General features: G+C 39.2%; 1 pseudogene; it reads left to right on the top strand.

Moving 5' to 3' along the window:
* Positions 1-509: 509 nt before the first annotated feature.
* Positions 510-628, top strand: LOC134951092 (5S ribosomal RNA; annotated as a pseudogene).
* Positions 629-869: the final 241 nt, after the last annotated feature.

Raw genomic sequence — 869 nt, 5'->3', positions numbered from 1 at the left:
TTATCCTGTCATCTGGCTCTGTTTCTTTATCACAGACATCCTATATTTGGATACTTTGATACATTCTGCTTGTTACATTGTTATCTTCTTTCATCTGTCTCTGTTTCTTTATCACAGATATCCTGTATTTGGGCATTTTGATTACTATCTAGTAGATAACTACATTTACAGAGACCATACTTTACCTGGCACTTATCATTAATCCAGCTAATTTCAGAACATTAATATTGCATTCTATTCAGCTATTGCTATAAATTAGACTCTTTGTGGAAGAATACTTAATAGTCAAACGAGACTGTTATCATTGCTTATTTTCTCTCTCTCCTTTTTCCACCCACTCTCAATTTCATGGACTCTCACCATTGATTCAGGGCCACGTCCCTGTCTAACATTGGCAGCAGATCCATCTGGTTTCCCCTATTGGCTTATTTCTGTCATCTTTCCTGAATAACTGTGTAATTCGTGAACTCTCATCAGTGATTCCAGAGCTTCCAATCATTGTTCACTCTCTCTACTATCATACCACACTGGAAACGCCCGAAGCCGTCCGATCTCGGAAGCTAATCAGTGTTGGGCTGGGTCAGTACTCAAGTGGGTGACCATTGAGGAAGACTCAGTTTAGTAGAGCTTATATTGGTTCAGTACGCTCAGTGTCTAACACTGACAGCAGATTCACTCTGCCATCTCATTTCCCACTCCTTTTACTTTCCTTCCATAAATTGGCTGGTTAGGATATGTGTGTCTATCCATAAGATAATTAGTATCCAGACTGCATTATTTGTTTATTCTGACATGAAACACAGGACAGGGATTCACTTGCCATTGGAACGTACCGTCTAATATCTAAGCTATTGCTCACAATACTCAGA

This window comes from Pseudophryne corroboree, chromosome 8, assembly GCF_028390025.1.
Source record: "Pseudophryne corroboree isolate aPseCor3 chromosome 8, aPseCor3.hap2, whole genome shotgun sequence".
Taxonomy (NCBI): Eukaryota; Metazoa; Chordata; class Amphibia; order Anura; family Myobatrachidae; genus Pseudophryne; species Pseudophryne corroboree.
This window is presented reverse-complemented; position numbering and strand designations above follow the sequence as displayed.